The sequence below is a fragment of the Tenrec ecaudatus genome, chromosome 5 (genome assembly GCF_050624435.1).
Source record: "Tenrec ecaudatus isolate mTenEca1 chromosome 5, mTenEca1.hap1, whole genome shotgun sequence".
In the NCBI taxonomy this organism is placed as follows: Eukaryota; Metazoa; Chordata; class Mammalia; order Afrosoricida; family Tenrecidae; genus Tenrec; species Tenrec ecaudatus.
Window position 1 is genome coordinate 117,445,296 of NC_134534.1, and position 9,671 is coordinate 117,454,966.

Here is a 9,671-nt window from a genome sequence, read left to right on the forward strand (position 1 = left end):
TACTAAGAGTTCATAGTTATGGTTATGGGGAACCAGGACATCCCGATCTGTTCCTTTTAATTCAAGCGTGGACTGACATTGCCACTAAGAAGCCTAAAATATAAAAGACTTAGTCCCTCCCCCGAAGAAAGGGTCCATGTTTCCAAGGTTTCAGGAAACATGGCAGGACCGGAAAAACAAACGGTCCAAGTTCCCAAAACCACCAAGGTGGAGGCCATCCCTCCCCCTCCCCCTCCCCTCCCGATCTCTCTCCCCTAATCGGCTTTATCCCATTTTGCAGGAGAACTCTGGGAGTGGGAGAGCTGGCTTCAGACCATTTGGGTCCAACCCCGCCCTATAAGGTTTCTAGGGGACAGAAATTGAAAACTTCTAACAGGCCCTTATTGAGTCACTCCCTCCCCCACCGGACCCCCAACCTCACCCCCACCCCCAACCAGCAGCCCCCCACACACACTAGTACTGGTATGTCTTCCATACTCATCAGGCCACCAGGAATGATTGCCAGCAACTTCTCCAGGTGCTGTTCACAACGGAGGAAGGGTAGCCCTTCCAGACAGAGGCCCAGTAAGCAGTCAGTGAACCTGATGGTCAGTGAGCGGGCACTCCCCACGTGAGAGAAACTCTTTTGGCCACTACACGAACAATGTGGGATCTCAATTCCTAGCAAGGCCCAGAGGGCTTTACCAGGTATCACCAATTGATCTTACATGGCCCTCTGCGGAAGAGCTAGGAAACCTATGAATTTATCTAAGGTCAGTGAGAATTTTCAGGCTAAGAGAATGTCCGCCTGCCTTTCTAGAGTGGCTGATGGAAGCCTACGGGCTTTATACCCCTCACGGCCCGGAGGCCCGAGAACAGGAGGGCATTAAGTATTGCCTTTATGACTCAGTCAGTCTGCCTCAGACATGAAAAAGAAGTGGGAAGGGTTTGAAGGGAAAAATCTTAGTGATTTGGTACAAATGGCTCATTGAATGTATAACAACAGAGATGACCCTAGCACGACAGAGACAAAGAAACTAGCTAAAATACTAGTAATTGCCATGAGAGACCCCAGAGGCTCAGGAAAAGGAGAGCATGGCCCGCTCACGGAGAGACTAACCTGTGGGCACCGCCGAGCCATGGGGAAGGATCAGTGTGCCTGCTGCAGGAAAGAAGGACACTGGAAAAATCAGTGCCTTGAAAACCCCAGGAGAGGTGCACGACCCTCCACTAGAGTGGACGGGCCTCATCTGCACCGAGAAAGACCCAAGCAAGAGACAATAAGGCTTGAAGAAGCTGAATGAAGGGGTCAGGGCTCTGTTTCACTTCGCCGCAAAAAGCCCAGGCTAACTCTCCATGTAGTAGGCCAGCCAGTAAATTCCTTGGTGGACACAGGGGCCACCTTCTCAGGTTCAGAAAGGAATACGGGCACATTGTCAAAAAGAAAGATGTGAATTGCTCTGAGCCTATGATTCCTTTCACAGATAACTCACACCAGAAAGTTTGCATGGAGGTTAGGTGGGCTTCCCAAGACAAAAAGATAACAAATCTCTATCTGGCAATTGTACCAGTTAGCCACCTGGTTATGATGGCACTGGCTCCTGGCTCAGCTGCTGAGCCAGTGAAGCAGTTATAGCAGGAGAAGACTAGGTGGCCAGTGGCCATCAACGGAAGGACCAAATCTCCACAGTGGGCTTCCTGTTTCAATATGGAGCCAAGTCTGTCACCTGCTGGACACCATCTCTATTCTGAGCTCAGAATTGCCACCCCAGGTCTAGAATGCAGCTCGCAGATACACACTATATGAAACAGTCTCTGATTAACCCCTCTCGATAACTTGCTGACATGGGAGTCTGGATAATCCAGTACATTTACTTTCCAGATGAGAAAACTCACTCAAAAACACACAGGAGTTGACCCAGAGACACACAACTGGCTAACAACAAAGTCATATTCACAACCAGCGTCTGGTCAAAGAGCACGGCGCCCCACAGAACTGTGCCCATCGAGCAGTCAATATCTCCTGGACTCTCAAAAGATCTGAGTAGATGCCCCACCAACCTCCTTGCAGCCCCCAAAGATTGCATTTCACAGGATGGCACTGGATCTGCAGCTCGCGGAGAGGGACATATCTGATCAGAGAACACAGGGCAGAACAAGGGGGAGGAGGGGAGAGTGGAGCACATCCTGGCCCTCTACACCTTGAGGATGATGTTCCCAATCAGAGAAGCCAGTCCACAGAGAAGACCACATGGGCAGCCCCACGATGAGAAACGTCCCTCAAAGACCCATAGCCCTAGAGTGGACAACACTGGAGACAAAGTGTGGGAACTGCGCCCGAACTGATCCTGCCACATCGAGGCATGACACTAAGAGAGTGCAGCGGAAGAGAAAGAAAACGGAGCATCAAAGTCCCCGGGGAATGCCAAAGGTGGACTTTGTGGTCAAGGCTCGGTGCCCCAACAGACTGGACTGGAAAACACTCCTGAAGTTCACCACACAGTCCTTGTACTTTTCTTTCTTGGTTAGTGTTGTTTTCTTTTAGTGTCATTGGATTTTGGTAGGGTTTTGTTTTCGTTTTTGTTTGTGTTTTTTTTTTTTTGCTCAGTCTTGTTTTGTGCATGTTATTACCTTTACAGGTCTGTCTAATTAAGAGAGGCTGCATGAACAATCTGGAGGAGTAAACATGTGACCGGCCCTTTCCATTGGGCATGGGAGTGAGCACGGTGGGGGGAAAGGAAGTGGTGTCAAGAAACCCAGAGACAAGGGAACAACAAGTGATGGAAATCGGTGGTGAGGGGGATGTAGGAGGACTGGTAGGGCGTGATCAAGGGTAATGTAACCAAGAGGAATTACTGAAACCCAAAGGAAGACTGAGCATGGCAGTTGGCACAAGAGGAAAATCAAAGGGTATAGAAGAAGAGCTGGGAAGCAAGGGCCAGTTACAGACGTGTAAATAAAGGCATGTACATATGTCCATATATTTACAAAGGGGCTTGGGGAAATAGATCTATGTCCATATATTTAAAGATTTAGTATTAAGGTAGCAGATGGACAATGGGCCTCAGCTCAAGGACTCCCTTATTGCAAGAATACTGTTCTATTAAATTGGCATTCTCTGATGCTCACCTACACTTCTCGATCACTGAACACAAAGGGGCTTCATAAGCAAATATAGTGAAGAAAGGTGATGGTGCCCAACTACCAAAATATATAGCGTGTGGGGTCTTAAATGCTTGAAGGTAAAGCAGCAGCCATTCAGCTCAGAAGCAACAAAGCCCACATGGAGAAAGCATACCAGCCTGTGTGATCACAAGGTTTCAAAGGGATAAGGTAACAGGCATCATGAGAACAAAAAAAACATCTTATCATGGCAAAAGAGAGGGGACTGTCGGGTATAAACCCAAAACCTATTTGCAGTCCACTGGATATCCCTTTACAGAAGGATCTCAGAGAGGAGATGAACCAAGACAGGGTATGACACAGCCAAGATGAAACACAACTTTCCTCTAGGTCTTAATGCTTCCTCTTGCCCCACTATCATGATCCCAGTTCTACCATACTAATCTGGACAAACTAGAGAAGGTACTCTAGAAGCGATAGGAATTTCAAATACGGGGAATCCAGGGTAGATGGGACCTTTAGGACCAGTGTTATGATTGGAGATAATGGAAGTGTGGAGGAAGGGCAGGATGGAAAGTGGGAAATGATTACAAGGATCTTCATTGATCTCAAAAGAAAGGTAGGTGAAGGGGGACATCACACAGTGAAAGATAGGACAAAAGAATTAGTACATTTCCAAGGATTGATGAGGGAAGGGTGGCGGGCATTGAAGGGGGGTGGGGAGGGAATTGAGGAGCTGAGGCCAGGGGCTTGGGTGGAGAATGGATATTTTGAGAATAATGAGGGCAATTAATGTACAGATATGCTTCAAACAGCTGATATATATATGGATTGTGGCTAGTGTTGTAGGAGCCCCTTATATAAAGATCATAAAAGAAACAAAAACAAATCTGGGCAGAAGGCTCATGCAAGGATGATCTCAGGCTGGATTAGACCAGTCAAAACAGCTACTGGAGTCGACTCACCCTGTATCTATTCCTGAGCCAGGCATGAAGTTTAGGGCCCACAGCCCCAGCAGCTGGATATTAAGGAAGGTGGGTCTCTGAGGCCATTCCACAGGGGGAATGGTCCTCCTGTCCTGCAGGTCCCACCCTCCATTGTAAGCCTGCTGTCTGGGCACGGCTTTCATGGAGTCCACACCATGGATGCTCTACTACTCATGGGGGATTGGCAGGAAGCCTCTGCTCATGTGCATACACCACCAACTAGCTGGAGGATCTCTGTGAACAAAGCCTGAGGCAGACAACAAGCCCACTAACTGATGTTTTAAGAGATACAATCAGCATCCAGAAACCTGCAAGTGGGAGTAAGAGGCAGCATACCTTGGTCCCAGCCACTCCCACTCTAATCTACAAGGAGTGACATTGCAAAGCAGAAGGTTTTCAATAAGCACTGCTAGGACTGTGGAATGAGCAGCTCATTTGTGGACATGGATACTCTGTAATCCAGACGTACAACCTCCTCCCTTCCAGTCAGCTGAGACAAAAACCCTTGCAAGCAGAAAGCCATGCATCTGAACAGTATCCACCAGCCACTCATGTGCAGTCCTTCTTTCTCCAAAGAGCATTCCTGAGTTTGTCACATCTCTCTGGGGGCAGTTAGACCTCGGTCTTTGGCTCCGCGTGAGAGAGAAATCACGCAGAAGCCTGCTCTGTCACTCAAGTGAGTTTTATGAGCTTTAGGGAGGTGTGGTGGGCAAGTCTGGGCGACCCCAGTGGCTGATTTGAATTTACTTGGCCTAGATGGGTCAATCCAGGTAGAGGGCCCACCCAGGTGTACCTCCCCTTCATGGCCAGAAACCTGGACCTCTGAGCATGCACAGGGTGCCTCTCCTAACTGGGCTCTTATCTTGGCCCTATGGGCATGCATAATGGATGCCCTAGTGCCTAGGATAGCTACCTAACATTTGCCCCCTGAAGAGATATGGACCCAAATCTTTGGGGTACTGGGCGACGACATCTCTAGCTACTTCCTGCTGGCAAAACTGGCGAGGTGGGGCTTTGGGTCCATACCCTTCCTACACTGCTGGGAGGCGTTGTCCATTGAGGGCAACTTTATCCAGGATGGATAAGGTTGAGGTGGTCCAGGAGATGGTAGTCATGGACCTGGCACACTTTGTTCAGAAGCTTTGGTCACCCCATAACTTCTGGGAAAACAAACGGTCAAAAAGGTGAACAGTTTGAATGCGACCAGGCTAAGTTTGTGAGGTGGCAGTGGCCTTGAAATTAGGTGAGTGTCACAGGAAACAAAAAAAATCTTAGGATTACCAGACATGTGTGTTTGTTCATTGGAATTACAGGAAGAGTGATAAAAGCATTCACACTTTCCTCTAGGAGGGCACAGGTTTGGGCACTACTAGGTGCAGTGGGATCACTGATTCATTTATGATGCTAAGGTCTTGGACACACTGATAAGACCCATCCTTCCTTTTAACTGTATAACCCTTCAATTTTAATTTTGGGAAAAAATTATTTTCTTTTTGTTGTGGACTTTCATAGTTATTAATTTATATATATATTAATATATACATTTAAAAATGTTATGAAAACATCATGCTCCGCGTTATAGAGTTAAATGGAAGTAATGGGCTAGTACAGGAGGATTCAAAAGTGACCAAAATAGAGTAACTGCCTAAGTCATTTTGAATTTTCTTGGGTTCAATTGGAGTAAAGGCTTGTAAATTACCCGGGTTTCAAATTCCCATGGTGCCTCCTACAACGGGTAGAGTGTTCAGGGATGTTTCAGGGCTGGGAGATTAGTAACCCCTAAGTCCAGGATACCTTAGGGCAGGGGTCCTGAAACTGTTTACCCAGGGGGCCAGTTCACTGTCCCTCAGGCCATTGGAGGGACAGACTATAGTTTAAAAAAATAAACAAAAAACTATGAACAAATTTATGTGCACACTGAACATCTTGTTTTGAAATTCAAAAAAATAATAAATGGGGCTCATACATCCGGCAGACAGGATCAATGTCCTCGGCTGTCTGCATGTGGCCCACTGGCTGTAGTTTGAGGACCCCTGCTCTAGGCGTTCACCAAGAGGATGTGGTTTCAACCCAAAAGCTTGGAGACTCTACAATTGTTTAAAAGTAATGGGGCAGAATGAGTCCCTGATTGACCCACGCACGACTAGTTTTCCCATCCCCTATTACTAAGAGTTCATAGTTATGGTTATGGGGAACCAGGACATCCCGATCTGTTCCTTTTAATTCAAGCGTGGACTGACATTGCCACTAAGAAGCCTAAAATATAAAAGACTTAGTCCCTCCCCCGAAGAAAGGGTCCATGTTTCCAAGGTTTCAGGAAACATGGCAGGACCGGAAAAACAAACGGTCCAAGTTCCCAAAACCACCAAGGTGGAGGCCATCCCTCCCCCTCCCCCTCCCCTCCCGATCTCTCTCCCCTAATCGGCTTTATCCCATTTTGCAGGAGAACTCTGGGAGTGGGAGAGCTGGCTTCAGACCATTTGGGTCCAACCCCGCCCTATAAGGTTTCTAGGGGACAGAAATTGAAAACTTCTAACAGGCCCTTATTGAGTCACTCCCTCCCCCACCGGACCCCCAACCTCACCCCCACCCCCAACCAGCAGCCCCCCACACACACTAGTACTGGTATGTCTTCCATACTCATCAGGCCACCAGGAATGATTGCCAGCAACTTCTCCAGGTGCTGTTCACAACGGAGGAAGGGTAGCCCTTCCAGACAGAGGCCCAGTAAGCAGTCAGTGAACCTGATGGTCAGTGAGCGGGCACTCCCCACGTGAGAGAAACTCTTTTGGCCACTACACGAACAATGTGGGATCTCAATTCCTAGCAAGGCCCAGAGGGCTTTACCAGGTATCACCAATTGATCTTACATGGCCCTCTGCGGAAGAGCTAGGAAACCTATGAATTTATCTAAGGTCAGTGAGAATTTTCAGGCTAAGAGAATGTCCGCCTGCCTTTCTAGAGTGGCTGATGGAAGCCTACGGGCTTTATACCCCTCACGGCCCGGAGGCCCGAGAACAGGAGGGCATTAAGTATTGCCTTTATGACTCAGTCAGTCTGCCTCAGACATGAAAAAGAAGTGGGAAGGGTTTGAAGGGAAAAATCTTAGTGATTTGGTACAAATGGCTCATTGAATGTATAACAACAGAGATGACCCTAGCACGACAGAGACAAAGAAACTAGCTAAAATACTAGTAATTGCCATGAGAGACCCCAGAGGCTCAGGAAAAGGAGAGCATGGCCCGCTCACGGAGAGACTAACCTGTGGGCACCGCCGAGCCATGGGGAAGGATCAGTGTGCCTGCTGCAGGAAAGAAGGACACTGGAAAAATCAGTGCCTTGAAAACCCCAGGAGAGGTGCACGACCCTCCACTAGAGTGGACGGGCCTCATCTGCACCGAGAAAGACCCAAGCAAGAGACAATAAGGCTTGAAGAAGCTGAATGAAGGGGTCAGGGCTCTGTTTCACTTCGCCGCAAAAAGCCCAGGCTAACTCTCCATGTAGTAGGCCAGCCAGTAAATTCCTTGGTGGACACAGGGGCCACCTTCTCAGGTTCAGAAAGGAATACGGGCACATTGTCAAAAAGAAAGATGTGAATTGCTCTGAGCCTATGATTCCTTTCACAGATAACTCACACCAGAAAGTTTGCATGGAGGTTAGGTGGGCTTCCCAAGACAAAAAGATAACAAATCTCTATCTGGCAATTGTACCAGTTAGCCACCTGGTTATGATGGCACTGGCTCCTGGCTCAGCTGCTGAGCCAGTGAAGCAGTTATAGCAGGAGAAGACTAGGTGGCCAGTGGCCATCAACGGAAGGACCAAATCTCCACAGTGGGCTTCCTGTTTCAATATGGAGCCAAGTCTGTCACCTGCTGGACACCATCTCTATTCTGAGCTCAGAATTGCCACCCCAGGTCTAGAATGCAGCTCGCAGATACACACTATATGAAACAGTCTCTGATTAACCCCTCTCGATAACTTGCTGACATGGGAGTCTGGATAATCCAGTACATTTACTTTCCAGATGAGAAAACTCACTCAAAAACACACAGGAGTTGACCCAGAGACACACAACTGGCTAACAACAAAGTCATATTCACAACCAGCGTCTAGTCAAAGAGCACGGCGCCCCACAGAACTGTGCCCATTGAGCAGTCAATATCTCCTGGACTCTCAAAAGATCTGAGTAGATGCCCCACCAACCTCCTTGCAGCCCCCAAAGATTGCATTTCACAGGATGGCACTGGATCTGCAGCTCGCGGAGAGGGACATATCTGATCAGAGAACACAGGGCAGAACAAGGGGGAGGAGGGGAGAGTGGAGCACATCCTGGCCCTCTACACCTTGAGGATGATGTTCCCAATCAGAGAAGCCAGTCCACAGAGAAGACCACATGGGCAGCCCCACGATGAGAAACGTCCCTCAAAGACCCATAGCCCTAGAGTGGACAACACTGGAGACAAAGTGTGGGAACTGCGCCCGAACTGATCCTGCCACATCGAGGCATGACACTAAGAGAGTGCAGCGGAAGAGAAAGAAAACGGAGCATCAAAGTCCCCGGGGAATGCCAAAGGTGGACTTTGTGGTCAAGGCTCGGTGCCCCAACAGACTGGACTGGAAAACACTCCTGAAGTTCACCACACAGTCCTTGTACTTTTCTTTCTTGGTTAGTGTTGTTTTCTTTTAGTGTCATTGGATTTTGGTAGGGTTTTGTTTTCGTTTTTGTTTGTGTTTTTTTTTTTTGCTCAGTCTTGTTTTGTGCATGTTATTACCTTTACAGGTCTGTCTAATTAAGAGAGGCTGCATGAACAATCTGGAGGAGTAAACATGTGACCGGCCCTTTCCATTGGGCATGGGAGTGAGCACGGTGGGGGGAAAGGAAGTGGTGTCAAGAAACCCAGAGACAAGGGAACAACAAGTGATGGAAATCGGTGGTGAGGGGGATGTAGGAGGCCTGGTAGGGCGTGATCAAGGGTAATGTAACCAAGAGGAATTACTGAAACCCAAAGGAAGACTGAGCATGGCAGTTGGCACAAGAGGAAAATCAAAGGGTACAGAAGAAGAGCTGGGAAGCAAGGGCCAGTTACAGACGTGTAAATAAAGGCATGTCCATATATTTACAAAGGGGCATGGGGAAATAGATCTATGTCCATATATTTAAAGATTTAGTATTACGGTAGCAGATGGACAATGGGCCTCAGTTCAAGGACTCCCTTATTGCAAGAATACTGTTCTATTAAATTGGCATTCTCTGATGCTCACCTACACTTCTCGATCACTGAACACAAAGGGGCTTCATAAGCAAATATAGTGAAGAAAGGTGATGGTGCCCAACTACCAAAATATATAGCGTGTGGGGTCTTAAATGCTTGAAGGTAAAGCAGCAGCCATTCAGCTCAGAAGCAACAAAGCCCACATGGAGAAAGCATACCAGCCTATGTGATCACAAGGTTTCAAAGGGATAAGGTAACAGGCATCATGAGAACAAAAAAAACATCTTATCATGGCAAAAGAGAGGGGACTGTCGGGTATAAACCCAAAACCTATTTGCAGTCCACTGGATATCCCTTTACAGAAGGATCT